At 42.5% G+C, this 18,231-nt stretch overlaps 1 long non-coding RNA gene across 1 annotated transcript in view; it reads left to right on the forward strand.

The window, feature by feature from the left end:
* The first annotated feature begins 3,031 nt into the window (after nt 1-3,031).
* Nucleotides 3,032-18,231, forward strand: part of LOC109300403 — a 26,473-nt gene continuing 11,273 nt past the window's right edge. The window contains exons 1-2 of the long non-coding RNA XR_002098200.1: nt 3,032-3,044; nt 4,508-4,515. This is a non-coding gene — a long non-coding RNA (uncharacterized LOC109300403). The remainder of the gene's footprint in view (nt 3,045-4,507; nt 4,516-18,231) is intronic.

The raw sequence follows: 18,231 nt of genomic DNA on the forward strand, positions 1-18,231 counted from the left end.
ACTTTAGAATTTAAAAAATGTAAAAGCAAAAATAAAAAAATATTCAAAATTAGCAAACTTATTGCAAATTCTTATATCCTGCAGTGTCTGTTAGAGATTAGCATTGGTTAATGTACTTCTAAGCACCAAATGTGTACATCTATATATTGAAATAGTATTCTTCTTAAATTCTAATGCAACCTTTAAAATGGCATGATATGCATCTTTGGTTTCTAAAATATCCTCAAATGCTATTTATAACTGAAACAAAATCCAGGAATAGATTCAGCTTCAAAATGGAGCTTTTTGCTTGTATTGATGGCATAAAAGAAATTCACTATAATGAATACATTTGGAGCCGTCAGCAGGGTTTTACTTCATGTACTTGACATGACTCTGGCCCTTTAACTTTTAAAACATTTCCCCAATTAAGCTGTTAAAGCCCTAAAGGTTGTCCACAGCTGCTGCAGATTGATTTCTCCCATGATGATATTTAGAACTGCTAACTGAAACATGAGAGAAGAAAACAGGTTTTTCTTAAATCTGTTTTTATCCCCTTTGACTTCTTGCACATGTTTTTAAAGGTAATCTGAAAAGTTGCATTTTGTTTTCCTCTCTACAGGCCCTACCACTGGTTGTAAATATTTCTTTCTAAAGGCCATCTTATCCAAAGTTAATCCTTAAACTACACAAGACCTGAGGTTAGCAGAAATCTAAAGCATAAATAAGAAAGCCTGAAATATTATGGGGAAATATAGTGGCAAGCTCTTAGAATGCAGCAGAATAAGCTGATAAGATTGTTTATGTACAAGTGTTTGTACATTTTTGCAGTCTGGGTATTAGTAAGCAGTAAACCTTGTGGAATTTCACATTATGAGTAAAATTGACCTTAGATCAAGGTCTGTATACTGTTTAAGTTCCACAAATCCTGCTTAGATTTAAGTGATGCATGGGCATTGTGCTGGCCTTCAGGGTTGGGTCTATTTTTGTCCAATAAATAATATTTCTTATGAATTTAGCTTTTCTTTTGGAATGGATAGCTCTTGAGTTTCTTGGTAGGTATTACTTATTCCACTCTGCAGTGGGAGATGTGACAACAGGATGTGTACGCATACTTGAGCCAGCTTTAATTTATTAGTTCCAGTAACAGTCGTAATGGTACTGGCAAAGGTACATGAGACGCTGTGGTGCTGTAATTAGAGCAAGTCTCAGAGCCACTCTAATTAAAACACTGCCTTTACCACCCCAGACCACATGTAAAAGTGCCCATAGTTACCCGTGTGTATCAAAGACATTTCCTCAGTTGTGTTTGCTAAATGTTGTCAAAAATAAATATTACTATTTGCTATCTTTTTCCCCCTGCTGTGGTGGATCACCTAAGCCCTGTGGTATTGTTTCTGCTCTCTGATTGAATAACTGATACTTTAAGTGATATCACAAAAAAAGAGGATGAAAAATTAAGTGTGCTTTTGACTTGAGTGTTTTTGAGGAATGATTATTCATGCAACAGTTGATACTCCTAATTTTTTCACACCTATCTTTGATTTACCTGAAAATACATACAATATGAACAATTGTAATGAATCTAAATGCATTGATGCACTGAAATGTTTACAGATAATGGGTTTTGCTTTGGAAGGGGAGGGAGGAGCAGTTGTTTGCTGTGGAGTGTTTTAAGCTCTCTTTCCTTTTGAATAGTAATCCTAAATCAGCACAGCTTAAATCTTGACTTCAGAGGTAGAGAAAGTTGTGCGTTGTGGATGGCATGTGACGTGTTTTGTCACTGTTGTTTTCAAAAGTACTTTAATTCTGTGCAGAGATAGAGTTGTCCCTAGAAGCATGTAAGTAGAAGATAGAGATTTTAATATTCCTGAAGGAAAATTGTCTGAAACAAATGTGTTTGTGCTCTTACAAAATATGTTGGCTGCATGTGCTCAAGACCATCTGTTTGGAATAGTTTTCTCTTTATTTCAAAAGGTGATATAGCCCATTTTCATTAGAATACAGCCAGAATAATTCTGTGGTCACTTGAAAGTCTCTTTGTGCCACATACCTCATTATGTTTGAACACAAATATTGATGTATGCTGAAGACATGAGGTCTGTGAAAATTTCTGGCTGGTCCAAAGTGATTGTACTGAAGAGATCCTAGTGTGATGCATCAGAACTCCAACACAGTACCTGAAAAACACTTATGAATAAATGAGTGGGGGAAATGTGTTCCACAGTATCACAAGGCCTTTAGAAATTCCAATAATGCACATCAAAAAAAGGAGCAAGAACAAAATTACAAACATCAGAAGTTGACTAAATGTAGTGGAATGATAGGGGCTTGTTCCGAGAACACAAGCAATCTTAGGCCTTGATACAAGAGGGGAAAAAAACGTAACCACAGTCCAGATTCTCTTCCATCTATTAGGCATCTAAGTAAATTTAGGTGCCTAAATGCAATTGTATTTAACCATGTTCAGGTCTTGAAAATCCATAAGGGGTGTGTCTATCCGTTGCCATATGGTGACATTGCTTTAGCACCAGGCGTTAGTACTTCCTTTTACCGTACAGTTAGTGCGCTGTACATGTGATGCACAGTTAAATTTCACCTCTACATTGGTGCAGCATTGCACTATACCCAAGGACACTACAGTGACATAGCTGGTGATCATGTGTAGACATGTATGATCACTGCATCACCATAGCATACCGTATGATGATGTAGCACATTGCTACATTGTGTATATCCACTTTTGTAAAACATTGCCACTTTAAGCTTAAGATTAGGTCACAAAAAAAACAGTGAGGAGGAGGAGTAGGGAACCCATCTACCTTTTGTGTTAACTATTTTCAGGGACTCTAACAGGACAGAACAGAATTGCACTTAGGCACCTAAGTCTACTTATTTACATAATACATAGAATGGAATCTGACCCCAGGTACTTAAATCACAGTAGGAATAAATTATGTATTAAACATTCAGCAGGTTCTTAGATGCTTGTCCTTAACAGGGATATATTCCTGAGCTAAGGACTCAGTGACACTCCAACATAAAGGGCCCCTTTACATGTGCAAGTAAAGGCACATTGAAATCTAATGTGTGATCCACATAATTGTGCCTCCTGCTGTGTATGTGTGGTATGGCAGGGGGCAGGATTGTGGGATTGTGCATCAAATGCCATTGCACCTTATTGCTGGTGTAGGAAGAGCATGGAATCAGGCTCCCCCTCTACTAACAAGAAACAAGCTTGTACAGCTGGGAGGCCCCTCAGCTGAGGGGCTCCCAGTTGTGGGGATGCTCAACATACCTTTCCAGAGCTGGGAGCTGCAGCTCCCATAATTTCCTAGCCACCAGGGTTGCATGTATCCCTCAGGCTGGGAGATTGCAGTGGCTGTGACTCTCAGCGCCGGGAGGCTCCAAGCACTCCCAGGTCTGGGGCACCCTACACCTACCGGGACCCAGCTGAGTCCTGGCACCAGGAGGCACACTGTGGGAACTCAGCATCCACAGATGCTGGGGCTGAGAGTCTCCTCAGTTACAGGGTTGGGAGACCCTGCAGGTGAGATCCCGCTACACATGCAAATTAAAGCTGGAGAGCAACCAGATATAAAGTTAGTACACATTTTTAGGTCAGTACATAACCTTATAGCTGGTTGGAACTTTTTATGGTGATAGGTACTTTGCATGTGGAACTGGTCTCAAGGTAACTGCACAATTAACCAGGTAATTGTGCAACACCTGTAATGTATAGAGCAGGACAAATATTTATGTGTTACATGGTACAAGTTGTACAGAGTATTACACTGCATCATACCTCTCTCTCACTCTTTCAACTTCTTGATTTTAAAGCATTTAATATACAACTATTAAAAACAAGTGATGAATGTGCAAAGGTGTGTGGTCCTCTAAGGGGCCAAGAAAAAAAACATGTGTCAGCAAAACAAAAAAACCCATCCCCCCTTGCTCCTCGTGGGGTTACACATTTAGGACCAACTATCTGTCTTTCACCTTGCAGAGGGCCCCCTGGATGGCCCAGCACAACACAAACTGGTCCACTTTTTCTTGCAAGGCAAAATGTACAAATTCAAATGTTACATGTACCTGTACTAGGAAGCAGATGAGTTGGAGTGCATCATCACAACCATTCTCTGAGAACCAGTTTCTTTGGCTTTTCTTTCCATCTTGGCCTGGTCCAGCAGGAAATTGACCAGGCAGATCATGCTGTCCTTGCCTGCATGGTACAGGAAATAGAAGATGTACATAGTAGTGGACATGTCTACACATGTGCTTTAATGTGCATTAGCCTATTTTAATGAACATTAAAGCATTACTAAAAAAATCCATGTTATTTGGTTAATGCACATTTAAAAAAGCTAAAAAGTGCTCTTTATTGAATGCTCATTAAGACAGGCTAATGTGCATTTTCCTAGTACCTCACAATGGAGGTACTACATTTAATGTGCATTAAATAAAGTGCATTAATGCACTTGTAGACACACCCAGTCTCAGATAAATCCAAGTCCAGCCTGCCAAAGAGAGTGCTGAGTGCATCAAAAAGGAGTTGCAGTTGTGAACAGTCCAGGAAGGCACAGAAGGCCAATATTGCATTGATAAAGTACTTGTAAATTTTTCTGTATTAGTACTATATTTTGTTTATACATTAAGTAATAACAATAATATAACAGAATTTGCATGTACTTTATTGATGCAATATTGGTGTAATAATTTCTATGAAAACTCCTTAATTCTTACATTGACAATAAACAGTCATAATACTGTTTTGTATGTTTGTTTTTGCCATTATACAAAGACAGAAAGCTTAAATAGGTAAAGTAAACGTCATCAATTTTCACCTTATATAATAATAGTTCATTTTACCCTGAAGATTAGAGATTTCAAGTCTTTCACCTCACATCCTAAGTTTTAAAACTCTCCTTTCTGCATCATTTCCTACAGGCTTGGAAGGGAAAGGGATCAGGAGTTGAAATAAAAACCCAAAGGATTGTCCATCACTTTTCCTGTGAACTTATGACCAGGAAAATACAAGCTGCTAAAATGATTACTACTTAAAATTAAAAAAATAGAAAAAGAAACATTCAGTAGGCAGCAAAAGACAAGAAAAAAGCAAGAACCTGTAACACTTGTCTGATGCACTGAAACATATATCTAGGTCTCCTGAAACCAGAAATGTGAACAGCTCAAAGGTGCAAAAGGGTTTTCTCGTTTTGCACTTGTACATTAGTCAAATAAACATAGTATAGAATCATTCAACTTTTCTTCACTCATCCTATTAGAAATATAGTGAAGAGCAAATAGTAGCTAACACCTGGTGTGAGATGTTATCTCAGAAAGAAAAAAATCAGTGTACCAGCAATAATATAGAACATGAAGACCTGCCTTCAGGGACCATCATTTTTCAGGGAAGACTGAGCGTGTCTACATGAGAACTTTACTGTGGAGTAGTCTAATTAGCTCTGCAATAAATGTTGTATGTCTACATGTGCAAGGCTATTATGCTGGAGTAAACTAATTAACTCCACAGCAGGATAGTACTTGTGGAGTTTTTTTCTCTGTGGCAATGCACATGGAGACACTACTCTGGCTTGCTGGGGCATGAGGGTGCTTCAGTGTGGAGGCTGTCCGCCAGCTAGCCTCACACTGAAACACCCTTGTACCCCAGCCAGACCCTCTGCACCATGTTGAGCCAGGGAGGGTAACAGCTCCGTGCCGGCAGTCTGATCCCCCGAGATCCCTCCCAGCAGGGACTGCTCCAACCCAGCTCAATGTGCCAGGCGCACATTTAAACAGTGTGTCTGGGATCAATAAATGTGGGAGCAAAAACCCCAGAGTTTATTGCTTCACATTAATTACATATTTAGATGTGCCCACTGATACCTAGTACAAAAGAGAGTGGTTGGGAGAAAGCTATGAGCTCCAGACAGACAGACCATATAAATCACTTAGCCATTATTCAAATTTGTTTTGCTATTAGGACTATAGACTCTCATCTCTGTAAATCTAGTGAGGTTTAGTTAATGCATTTCCTTATAGAATCTTAGCTCTCTGGCCCTTTACAAAGGTAATCTTGTATGTCACAGGCCAGCTGGGCACTATGAGTATATCAATTTAGCCACTAGGCTGTTTGGTTCAGGATCCAGGAGGCAGAGTTGAGAGTAAAGCAATAGCAAGTTTATTATAGCTTACACACAGATACGCAGATAATGCAGTATTAAAGAGCTAATAGTAAATAATAACAATAGATAATAACAACAGATAAATAGATCAATCTGTTGCAGTCCAGCTGAGCACTGCGAGAGTATCAGCCACTGTCTGTTTAAAACAACAAATAGACAGACATGGGTTGGCAACTTATCGATAGTCCCTCAATGCCAGGTGCGTGCCAGGTGATTCCAGCGAAGTCAGGCATCCCCAATCAATGCTGTCCAAGGGATTACCGGGGAAGGTCCCTTGATCAGGATCTGATCCTCTCTCACACTGGGAGTCCGGGGTCTGGGCGTGGAACAGCAGTGACTGTTCTGTTCCCTCCTTCCTACTGGTCACCTGATGCATGTGCTTTTTATACCTAGTCTTATGCTAATCTGTTGGCTTTAGAGCCACTCATAATGTTGTTCTATAGCTATTACCCTATGGAATTAAAAGGTGTTAAAAATTATTATAAAAGGTTACTACCCAGAGTTGGGTTTATCCAATAAGCAAATTACGACGCAGCATCTTCAGGTTTGAAATTAACATTACTCTGTCTAAATCTAACCCCTTTAGAACTCTCTGACTATGCTTTTTTGAGATGTGCTTTCCTGGAATGTTCTGGATAGGCTAGGCAGTTGAATTCAGTTTTTATCATCATCAAGGCTAAATTCTGAGCAAGAAAAAACCGTCAGGTCAGCTAATTTTACAACTATAGCTTTGTCTTTGAGGCCTAGTCAGTTCCACAAACAGTTACAAGTTACATTTGTGGGTTACAAAAATACAAGCTTTATATTAAACAAAAATTCCAAATGGCTCTAAGAAGCACATATTTATTGCTTATTAATTTCTTTGGTTCTGGTCTCCACAACTGTATAACTGTTTTTTGTTCCCTAGATGTTAGGTGGATATTGCATTTTTCACCAGCTAGTGATCTAGCCCCCTTTCTTAGTGTTTCAAAGAATTGCTATAATATCCATTATATTTTTGAGGGTTACATTTATCCTTTTTCTTGATATGGAATTGCTTAGTGTGACAAATGTGCTGTGCATATTAGATTATCTTTCATTTTGGCATATACACTTTAATTGGCCTTTTGTTCAGCTACTGAAACATCCAGTAACTTTTGGGAAGCCTCTCCTTTCCCTATACAGGACATTTAAAGAGTCTAATTTCCTCAAGCATAGCTTTCTCCAGTTTCATTAGGTTGACATTAAGTCAGTTTGCTTACATGATTTCTATTTTCCCACTTTTACCAATGTGCATTCAATACCAATTTTGAACTTGAAGGGAAGTAAATGCCAGTCAGAAGACTGATTAGATAACACAGATTAAATCTCTCTTATCAATAGTGCCATTGCTTTTTTAAACAGTGCATGTTTTAATTTTATCTCATTTAATTGTTATCACTGAGCTGCCATTGGTTCATTAAAAACCTTGGCAATTGAAATAGCAACAACATAATGACTTGTTTAAAGGTCTACTTCCAAGGGATGTTGTTCATTGTGGACATGGATTAGAGTACATTAGCTTTGGAATACTTATCAGTTAGTATATTTTATCATAAGTAAAAGCTCTGTGGTAGATTGGAAACACAGTAGGACATGAGTTTTGCTCTGTGTTCAAGCCCTGTGATTTCAGGATCAAATTGAGCTAAAACAAAGAAACTATACCTGTAATATCCAGGGAGTCTGATGACTTGTTCAGACCTTTTCAAAAGTTACTCTTTTCAAAAGCAGAACTCTTCTGCCAGATTTCTTCTCATATAGAGGAAGAAGTTTGGTCATATGTTTGCTCTTCAGTAGTTATATAGTATTGTATCATTATGATTTGAAAAATTATTAAATGCCTTGGCAATATTTTATTTCAGATGCCAGTACTTTAAAGTGCTAAGTTGGAGAGCATCTGGGATCCCTTACTTGTGAGTATGAAGCATACTGAAAATATATGATGAGGCCCTACAAAGTGTCATACTCTGTGGAGGAAATGTTTTGGGAACAACAGAGAGAGTGTTACTTTTGGATGTGTATCTGATATTGTGCTAGAAAGATTACATTTCAAAGATATACATTTCTTGGTGATATAAATACAAAATTATGATAGACTCTAATTTGTGGTGATAAATGTGATGGGTAAGGAAAGACAAAAATCCTTTTTATTACTTCTTATTAATTAATATGGAAATTGTAGATTATAATTACATATTAAATTAATATTAAATTAATATTAAAAGAATAGGAGGTTCATAAAAGATAAAGGTTTCTGGTAATCAATTTGTAACTTGTTAATGGGGTTTAGGACCAGATGGGATTTACTGTTTCCATGTTATGCCATTCTTGCAGAGTAATGGCATCTGAAATGGAAATAAATTCTTACATACTGGCCTTTGTACGCTACCAGAGTACTGTGCAGGGGTCTAAATGTAATGCAGTGGGATCTTTATGCGATTTTCTGGTTGTTTGAGACACTGCATGCTCACATATGAATTTCTGTTGTTCCATCGGAATCTGACAAGTGAAGAAAACTATAATTATATGTTATTCAGGTATTTACAACAATGTTGTGTGAAACCTTTGGTGCCCTTAAGCAATAACATTTCTTCTTAGTTTATTTTTCATCTTTCAGCATTAGAAGACTACAGGTTTTTTGTGTCCATGTTAAAGAATTTAAGAAAGCAGGAATTATGTTTTGCTGTACTTGAAACTCTTCACATGTCAAATATTTTTGTACAGGAAATATGAAATGGGAAGTAAAACATAACTAGCCGTTGAACACTTATACTGTGTGAGGGCTGCTTAGAGATAACTAATGTTCCTCATTCTGAGCTTTTACTGGTTTACACTGACAAATCCCATGTTTTTTTAAATCACTCAGTTTTTACTGCTCTACACCCATTTTTCAGTTCAAATCCCTGTTATCTGGCATGAATGCCCATACAGAAGGTGCATAAATTGAGGGAAACCTGTATACTTTTTAGCATGCTGAAAATTCATACATATGTTTAACAATTTCTACATTTCTATTACAGCAAGGAATAGTTGTACTCATCAGAAGTGCCAGCATTCTACTGTTATAACTCCCTATGGTAGTATCATAGTTTCATAGTTTCTAGGGTTGTAAGGGACCTGAAGAGATCTTCAAGTCCGACCCCCTGCCCTGGGCAGGAACAAGTGCTGGGATCATAATACCCTAGCCAGATATTTATCCAACCTCCTCTTGAAGACCCCCAAAGTAGGGGAGAGCACTACTTCCCTTGGGACTCAATTCCAGAGCCTGACAGCCTTAACCATAAAGTAATGCCTCCTTATACCAAGCCTGAACCTTCTTTCAATCAATTTGTGGCCATTATTCCTTGTTACCCCAGGTGGTCCCCAGGGGAACAGAACCTCACCTATTTTCTGCTGGTCCCCCGTCATGAGTTTATAGATGGCTACCAGATCCCCTCTCAGTGTTCTCTTGTGGAGGCTGAATAGAATCAGGCCCTTTAGTCTATCTTTGTAGTGCCTGGCTTGTTGACCATGCGAGTGGCCCTCCTCTGGACTCTCTCAAGGTTAGCCACATTCCTCTCAAAGTGCAACTCCCAGAACTGGATGCAGTACTCCATCTGTGGCCTGACCAGTGCCACATAGAGGGGAAGGATCACCTCCCTGGACCTGCTTGTGATGAATCTGTAGATGCACGACAAGGTGCGGTTAGCCTTACTGATTGCTTCCTCGCATTGGCAGCTCATGTTCATCCTAGAGTCAACAATAACTCCAAGATCCCTTTCAGCCACTGTGTTGTTGAGAAGGGTATTCTCCAGCCTATAGGTATGTTTCAGGTTCCTTCTCCCTAGATGCAGCACCTTGCAATTGTTTGTGTTCAAGTCTATTCTATTCTCATTCACCCACCTCTGTAACCTGTCTAGATCTAGTTGGATTTTGTCCCTCCCCTCCAGTGTACCCACTTCTCCCTACATCTTGGTGTCATCAGAGAATTTGGACAGTGTGTTTTTCACACCCACCTCCAAGTCATGATAAAGATGTTGAATAGCACAGGCCCGAGGACCCCACTGCCCTGGGGAACACCACTGCCCACATCCCTCCAAGTTGAAAATGACCCATCCACCACCACTTGCTGGGTGCATCCATTAAGTCAATTTCCCACCCATCTGACTGTAGGTATCAATGCCACAGTCACCTAGTTTTTTTATGAGAATGCAGTGAGAAACAGTGTCAAAGGCCTTCTTGAAGTCCAGGTAGATGACATCCACCTCAATGCCTGCATCCAAGGATTTTGTAACCTGGTCGTAAAAGGAAACAAGGTTAGTTAGGCAGGATCTGCCCACAATGAAGCTGTGTTGGTTGCCCCTGAGCATTACCTCCCATGCTGGGCCACCACAGATGTGTTCCTTGATAATTTTCTCAAAGGTTTTCCCAAGGGCCAAGGTGAGACTAACTGGCCTACAGTTGTCTGGGTCTTCCTTTCTCCCCTTCTTGTAAATAGGGACCACAATGGCCCTTTTCCAATCCTCTGGGTCCTGGCCCAAACACAATGAGTGCTCATACAGCCATGTCAGAGCCCTGCTATGACCTCTGCCAATTCCCTCAGTACCCTCAGATGAAGAACATCCTGACCTGCTGGTTTATACACATCCAGCCCCTCCAAGAGTTCCCTAACTAGATTGTCCCTGACCCTAGGCATGGCGTTGTATTCTCTGAGCCTGTCCATAATCCTAGTGGGGGAGTTGTCCTGGTCCCTACTTAGAAATATGGAGGCAAAGAACTCATTGAGGACATCAGTTTTTTCCTTTGCTGCAATCACCAGCTTGCCCAGCCTGTCCTGTAGGCACCCCATGTTACCTGGTGCCTTCTTCTTACTCCCTATGTATTTGAAAAAAGAAATTTTTGTTATCCTTAATTTTGGTCACCAGCCCTAGTTCCATCTCTACCTTGGCCTTCCTAACCACCTCCCTGCAATCATGGGCAAAGGAGGTGTAATCATCCTTGGTGATTGCCCCTTGCTTCCACTGATTGTATGCCACATTTGTTACCTTCCTGGATGCCTTTACTGAGATGAGGGAGCTTTTTAGCACTCTTGCCTCCTTTGGTTCACTTTGGGACCTAATCCCTCTGAGCTCATAGGATCATCTCCTTAAGGATCAACCATCTATCCTGGACTCCCATCTCATTAAAGCTCTGAGTCCCCAACTTCTCTCTTACTAAATGCCTTAGCTCATTGAAGTTGGCCCTCCTGAAGTCAAGGACTTTTTTCCTTACTGCTTGCTTTTACCACCCTGTGCCAGATAGTAAGTTCTAGCAGACAATGCTCACTAATGCCTAGGTAGTTGAGCACCCACAGATCTCTCACCAGGTCATCACCTGTGACAAGGACCAAGTCTAGCAAGGCATTTCTTCTGGAGGGATAATGTAACTCCTGGGTTAGGTGGAGGTCCTGTATGCAGGCTAGAAACCTACATGAGTGTTCAGACCTGACTGACTGATCCTCCCAGCAGGTGTCTGCGTAGTTTAGGTCACCCTTGACAACCACAACCCTTGTCCTTACAGCTTCCGTGAGCTGACCTAAAAATTCCAGGTCCAGCTCATCTCCCTGGTGATGTGGTCTGCAGTAGATGCCCACTATCAAGTCCCTTTCCCTATGACCCCCTTGCATTCTAATATAGAATGCCTCAGTTTGCCCTTCTTCTGAACCCATCCCAATCATTGAGGATGTGTACTGTTCTTTAACATAGAGTGCTACCCATCCCTTTTCTCCCTCTACCGCATCTATACAACCTATACTCCTTGATGTCTACTGCCCAGTCATGGGTAGAATCCCACCAGGTTTCTATAAGCCCAACCAGATCTGGGTTTTTGCTAGCTAGAAGGAGGGTGAGTTTCTCCTGCTTATTACCCATATTTCTAGCATTTGTGTAGAGGCAACTGAGATCTCCTGTGGGTGTTCATGCTGCCCTTTTGTTCCCAAACTTGCCCGGGCCCTTGTCACATATCTGGGTTGTTCCTGCTCACATCACCTGGCTTGATGTTGAAGTGTTCTCCTGTACCTCTGCATCTCCATCCCCCAATGAACCTAGTTTAAAGCTCACTGTATGAGATCAGCCAACCTGGAAAAGAAAACACACTTACCTTTTGGGGAAAGATGTAACCCATTTTGCCCTAGCATGTCTCCTGTGTGGAAGAGCAGGTTGTGGTTGAAGAATCTGAAGCCTGCCCTGTAACACCAGCTCTGAAGCCATGGAATAACCTCTCTGATGCAGTCCTCATGGTGCCATCCATGTCTGCTCACCAGAAGAATGGATTAGAAAACCACCTGTGCTACCGTCTCCCTAAGCTTGGCCCCCAGAGCCTTGTAGTCTTTCTTGACGTGGTCCAGACTACTCCTGGCCACGTCATTAGTGCCCACATGGATGAGGACCAAGGGGTAGTGATCAGAGGGCTGGATGAGGTCCGGGATCATTGCTGTGATGTCCTGAGTCCAACCTCTGAGCAAGCAGCAAACCTCATGTACCATGGGATCCGGACGACAGATAGGTCCCTCCATTCATCTCAGGACGGAGTTGCCCATGATAAGGACCTGACATCTCTTCCTCCCACATTGCTCAGTCTGCACCATGCGTGGAATGGTATTGGCTCCTCTGGAGTCATCCTCACCTGCCTCCTCCTCTAATGCTGCCTCGTACCTGTTCCCCAGTTGTACTGGGGGACTGACACAGGGCAGTATGAATATCCATGGCCCTGGTGGTAATCATCTGCCAAACTGCTGTATTGCAACCCTGGAGTGCCTCTCCACTAGGTACTTGACCCTGCAGAGAATGGAAATACCCATCAATTTCATCCTCGGCAGCCCTGATTCCCTTGGTATCCATGAACAAGAATTTTAAACAAGAAAAATAAAGTCCAACTTTTGTCCAACAATATTTATTTTTCTTAAGTTTTTGTGTAAAATTCAGGTTTTTCTAAACTGAATTTGAATGACTAGAAAAAGAACAAAGAATGATAAGGTTTGGCTAAACCTTTTATATACAAACATAATTTTTGTGTTCCATCAAAGCTAATAATTTTTCCAGAAATTCTGGTTTGCATAGGCTTGCATGGTTTTCTTAAGTGTATCCTCACTCCTGTTGAGCCTTTTGCTTTCCTGGATATAGTCCAATTTTGAAAATAAGTGCTCTGCATCCACTGATCCAGGGGGTATACTCAAAGCCCATTGTGCAATGTTACTAAAGTTGGGAAGTGTGTCTTAGTGGATACCCCAAAAAGCCAGCACATACAATTCCACACTGTCAGGGATAGCCATATTCATGTAGGTAGTGTATTCACATTTAAGATGAGAAATTTAATCTTTGGTGGCAAATAGCTGAAACACTCTGGCATAGCAGTCATAGTCTGCTGCAAAATTTACCTTGAGGAAGGGGTTCAACACGTGGATGACATTCCAAAAATAATCTTTGGCACCGAACACTTCAGGGTTCCAATTACATGTTACAGATGCCTGCCATTTTTTGCAGAAAAAAATGTTATAGTCTTTGAAAGCTTTTTTGGTTCTTTCATGTTCCAAGGTTGGAAGGATTTCAAGAAACAGTTGTGTTTTCTCACTGTATGTTTCTGTTGCAGCTTTTGTGTTCAGTTGAAATGATATTGAACGCAGATGATTCAGATGATTTTGTCAGTTATTCAGCTGATTTTTGTTGTCAGTATGTGGTGAACATCTGTATTATGTTGGTGGCAGTGAGGAAGAGTTCCAGTGTTTTTTGCATTTCAGACAGGAAATCCAAGTTCTCAACAATGAACATGACCTTGGTGCGCAGAATATAGCAGTCACTGAGATTATTTGCTTGTTTCTTCAGTGTTTCTGCTTTAGCACCGACAAACTCAAGGTGATCTAAAATACACATTAGCATAGTCCATGCCTTAAATAACATGTAAATACATGACATGCAGCCAGGTAGCAACTCATCCACTGATGAGGCACAAAAGGAGTTAGTAATCAGCAGTCAAGTTTGCAGTCATCTTGCACTTTATAAAACAAAAACTTCAGCTTTTTTTCATGCTTGAAAACAGCCCCAAATCCAACACTGGAAGATTTCATGTCTCTCATTTCTTCAATAGCTGTGAATGATAGGGCAACATGAATTAAATGAGCAGGACAAGTGACTCATAATAGCTCTGGTCTGTGATTGAGTTTTATCTTCCATAAAAACTTAGCTATATAGGAGGCAGAATCTGTGTTAGTTGTGGCCATATTTTCCCAAGTCAGTCAGTACATCTCCAATATTGCATTTACTGCTACAAGGATGCTTGGGCTTTCAGTAAATGGGATGAATGTCACATCAGCACAAAACAATGCATGTTTTTTGGCTTTGAAATCAAAAAGTGAAAACAAAAGGCTGAGAATCAGGTGATTCAATGCTGATTCTCAAAGGATTAATCAAAAATCAAACTAGACACCATATTTCCATTAATTATTTGAATCACTATAGATACTAGAGCTTCATCATTTTCTCCGAGATAATTACAAGTGAGTTTGTCTGCTTTAGGAACAGTATTGCTGCTGGACAGTAGTGCCACACAGAGTCACCAATCGGTCCCTCCGTGAGAAACAGTGGTTGCCCAGCAAAACAAACAGCACATACAAATTCATTAACACAGTCATGTTAGGTTCTCTCTTCTTCTCACATTCTTTTTTAATTTTAATGTGTTGCTTGCTTCATGTTCTTTTATCCTGTTGGCATGAGAACTGATTTGAATGCCGCTGGACTTGCAGCACAATGCATTCTCATCTTCACCTTCCTATTTACTCTTCTTGAAAACTTCTAAACTCTGATTTTCACAGACATGTTCACATAGAGATTTGCACTTTTTACCAATCTTTTACTTTTTTTCCTGTGTATGGCAGCCACATTTCATAAAAATAAATACAGTAAAATTCCTGTTATCTGGGATTTTACTAACTGCAAAACTCTATTAACTGAACATTCAGTGGCAGGGAGCACATGGCACTGCATCCCACCTTTCTTCCTTGGCTGAATTGTCACCCCTCTCCCCTGCTGCAGCAGCCAGTCTGCTTCCAGGATGCCCTGGGGTTTTGATGGAGGGGGGAGTAGCACACAGCCAGACGTGACAGGTGGGGACCAACCCTGGCACTTCCCACCCTGCCTGGCATCAAAGCCAGGAGCCCAGGACTCCCAGGGAGTGGCTCCAGCCCCATGGAGTGGCTGGGTGCAGTGCCTGCTTCAGGGAGTGAGGCTGAGCTATCCTGCCTGCCCCCTCCCCTACAGGGCTCGCAGCTTACAGTGCCCAGGGCAGAGCCACAACCAGAGCTACCATGGGGAGCTGCAAGTGGCTGTGAGGCTCGGGGTGGGGGAGGTGCAGCTCTTGTTGTTATGTGCCCCCTTGTAGGGGTGTGGGCTGGGGGAATATTTTAGGCTTTTCCTGGGGGGTGCATGCCCTGAGATTTGTGTGTGGGATGAGAGCTGGCTGCTGCTGCATGCTGGGGCCAGTGGCAGCACCAGGTTCTTCTCAGCACTCCAGGCAGACAGCTGTAGGGCTGTGCCGGGCTCTTTCCAGGGGGTACGGGTCCCCAGTTCTGCATGTGGGACAAGAGCAGGCTGCTGGCCAGCCAGAGCACTAGGAAGAGCTTCGTGCCACCACCAGCCCCAGCCTGCAGCAGCAGCTGGATCTTATCCCACACACAGATCTGGGGGCACACATGCCCCCAGGAAGAGCCCAGCATAGTCTGTCAACCTGCATCCCTCCCAGAGAGTGACCCTCCATCCGCCCACTGACAGCTCCCCCTTTGCAGTAGGAATACTGCAGCCCCAGGAGCAGCCGATTTGCCATGGCGTGCCCCTCCCCCTGCTCCTTCCCTAGTTCCAGCCTTCCTCCCTCACTCACTGCCCTTTTCCTTGATTTAAACTGATATTTTCCCTTTTCTTCCTTTAATCCCAATTTCATCCTGTTTTTTATGTTTCCAAAATAAACCCTCAAAAATTCCGAGATTTTTTTTTAAACTAAAAACTGAGAATATGGAACACATGAGATACAATAAACTATCAAAATTATGAATGTTCTGGAGCTGGATAAAAATGGCTGTTAAGGTTACAAGTGGGTTTTTTTGTTTCTTTTTTGTTTGTTTGCTTTTTAAGGGCCAGGAAGACAAGGTTTAGCTAGGCAATATTCATAGAGGGTACAAAGCAATGTTTATTTGTGTATGTTAGCTGAATAACATTGTCAGTCTGTTCTTGCCGTTGGACATTTATGGAGGTGCAAAATGAAACATAAAATTAGCTCTGACTCAGATACTGTAAACAATAAGGAATCCACAAACAATATGCTGCCCATTCAGACTGTAGTAATCAGACGGTGAGTGTTGCTTTTTTCTTGGATTCTTTGAAAGTAAATCCATGCTGAGAGAAACTATAGGCTAAATTGTGTGTACCTGCACATGACTACATTGCATTTGCATAACTGTATAACTGCAGGTTTTTGACACTTGCACAGAGGTTGGATTCTGTTAGCACTTATGTAGCTGTGCTCAACATGCACTTCCCTTCTGAGCATCCTTAGTAGGTGGCCCCTAATTGCATAGGGGCCTGGGTAAAATAGAATCACCTAGCTATGTGTGTACTACTTGTAAATCATGAAAGTTTAGTTGCAGATAAATCACACCTACTAAGTGCCTGATGATGAAGTAGAAAGAAAAGTGCAATGGAACCAGGAGGAGATCAAGTTGTTAGGAGCTTGGCCTAGTAAGATGGAAGCTGCCTGGAAGGGGAGGGACATTTGGGCTTTGGCCTTTGTCCTCAGTGTCTTTTCTGTATCATGCATTTAATATTCATTGGGATAAAATAAATAAATGGAATGGGATAGTTTCTACCTTCCATGGGCAGCAGCTCAAATAGAAGCTGTGGAAATATGAGCTAGGGCTTTTTGCCTCAGCAGACGTGCCGAGACATGAACTTTGGTGTGGGGCAAATTGTGCACTTGGGGCAAAATAACTCTGCCTGGCTCCTCCTAGATCTGCAGCCAGGGGGAGCTAGAGGCCAGGGCGGCACCTGTGCTGTCCCCATCAGTACAAAAAGCTGCCATGGCAAGTAGCTCAGGGTTACTCGCTCTCAGGAGCTTCTGGGGCCTAGCCAATTGGTACTTGGGGACACTACTCCTGCCAGCTGGACTGCTGAAGCAGCCCTGAGAGTTCCCTGAAGCCTTTACCCACTGCAGCAGTCTGGCAGTGGGGGCTGCTGCATGGCTGTGACCTGCTGCACACCTGCCAGACCCAGATGGGGACTGCACAGCCAGTAAAGGAATCTGCCCTTCTGGGCCAGCTGCCATGTGTGCCCCCTGCCTGGCCATCTGGGCAGCTATCACCTGGAAGATGTTCCCAGTGTGGTGGCCTGCTTTGAACTGTCAAGGCATGTCCTCCTGGCCCCAGCTGGCCAGGAGGTCAGCCACAGCCAGCTGGGTCCAAGGTGCCAGCTCTGAGCAAGTAGGATCCTGCCACTGGCCTCCCTAGCAGGAATTCTGGTTTCCCTATATGAAAAGTGAAAAACCCCTGACAAAAAAATCCAACAGCCAAAAAAACCCCCAAAAGCTCCCCCCCCATGGCTGCCCCATCCGGCCCCATCTCCTGCTTGCACCCCCATCCTCCGATGGCTTCCCCCCCCCAGTGTCCAGCACTTCAAAAAAAAATCCTGTACTCACCCTAGGAGCAGGGGCAAAGGTGGTTCCATTGCTCCTGGCAGAGCTCCCCCCTCCCCACCCTGCCATGCAGCATTGGGCAGCAAGGGGCAGCAGGGCCAGGGCTGGGTCTGCTGCAGATGTCACCTAGCCCTGCTGTGCAGTGGGGATCCCAGTGACTCCTGACAGCAGCTGGAACTGCCAGTGAGTGCCAGGGGGGTTGGTTTAATTTTTTCCCCAGGATGCTGGGGAGGCAGTGATTGGGGGGGATGGGGCCAGGTGGAGCAGTGATGGGGGGCTCAGTGGGGCTCTGGGGGGTTGAGGCCAGGTGGGGCAGGGATTGGGGGACTCAGGGGGCAGGTGGGGGATGTTTCCAGGATGG

This window comes from Gavialis gangeticus, unplaced genomic scaffold, assembly GCF_001723915.1.
Source record: "Gavialis gangeticus isolate Ggan-Ray unplaced genomic scaffold, GavGan_comp1, whole genome shotgun sequence".
NCBI lineage: Eukaryota > Metazoa > Chordata > Crocodylia > Gavialidae > Gavialis > Gavialis gangeticus.